Source organism: Magnolia sinica, chromosome 8, assembly GCF_029962835.1.
Source record: "Magnolia sinica isolate HGM2019 chromosome 8, MsV1, whole genome shotgun sequence".
Classification (NCBI taxonomy): Eukaryota; Viridiplantae; Streptophyta; class Magnoliopsida; order Magnoliales; family Magnoliaceae; genus Magnolia; species Magnolia sinica.
Window position 1 is genome coordinate 72,464,498 of NC_080580.1, and position 1,213 is coordinate 72,465,710.

The 1,213-nt window shown below is 39.7% G+C and overlaps 1 non-coding gene across 1 annotated transcript; it reads left to right on the forward strand.

Annotated features, from left to right (window-relative positions):
* Positions 1–331: 331 nt before the first annotated feature.
* Positions 332–438, forward strand: LOC131254554 (small nucleolar RNA R71). The gene has a single exon (XR_009175672.1). It is a non-coding gene; the product is annotated as a small nucleolar RNA R71 (small nucleolar RNA).
* Positions 439–1,213: the final 775 nt, after the last annotated feature.

Genomic DNA, 1,213 nt, shown 5'->3' on the forward strand with positions numbered 1-1,213 from the left:
CAAGCACAGATACGGCAAACAGTTTCCTTAACCTTATCCTTCTTTACTTTCATGGCCTCGAATTTTCTTATGAGATTAAACACTTTAGCATTGATATCATCATCCTCTTTCAGAAGGTATAATCCGCCCCTCCTTTGATTGAGTGGGACTATAAGTGGTGCTTGATTTTGAGGTGTCTCACGATTTTGCGTTTTCAGCAAGTCTGTCCAAGTAGTCCCACACATCATCGACATTTTTATTCATGAATTCTCTATTGCACATTATCTCGACCATTTGGTGTATGAAAGATGTCAGACCATTATAGAAAAAGTGTGTAATGCGCCACATTTCAAAACCGTGTTGTGGGCATGAACTGACAAGATCCTTGAACCTCTCCTAACATTGGAAGAATGTTTCATCCTCCTTCTATGCAAAGTTCATGATTGACTTTCTAAGGGTGTTCATTTTATGATGTGGAGAAAATTTCTTTATGAACTCCCTTATCATGTCATTTTATGTGCCAATAGATCAGGGACGTAGTAAATACAACCAAGTCTTAGCTTTCTCTTTCAAAGAAAAGGGAAAGAGTTTCAGTTTGACCGCGTCCTTAGGCATGTTAGGAAAATGTAAAGTTGTTATAATCTCGTTGAACTCTTTTAAGTGCAGATATGGACTTTTAGATTCTAGACCATGAAATTTTGGAAGGAGTTGGATCACCCCTGGCTTAATATCCATATGTCCTGTAGTTTCTGGAAAAAGCATGCATAAGGGAGTGCTCACCCCCGCCGTTTGTAAATAGTCTCACAAAGTACAAGGCGGGGGTGCTTGATGCACCTCATTCTCATCCTGGGCTTCCTCAACCCGAGGTTAAGGTTGTCTTCCCGGTTGATTGACAACTATCACTTCAATTGACGTTGAGGATCTCGAGTGGTGTCTAATCTTGTGATGGATAGATAACCCCTTAACCAATCCTCCTTCACTCAAAAGACGTCGAGTGTTTCACGGACCCACTTAGGCATAAAACACTCTCAGCCCTCAATTTTAGATTCCAACCTAAACCTAAAAGAAAGAAGGAAAATATAAATCTAGAAATAAAAAGAGAGAGGGAATTAGAAGGAAGCTACTAAATTAGAAGTTGCTAAGAAAAATGCAACCATTAATCCTCAGCAATGGCGCTAAAAACTTATTCACAACCCCAAGTGTAGGGTCGCGATGTAGTAATAATCTCGGTGAA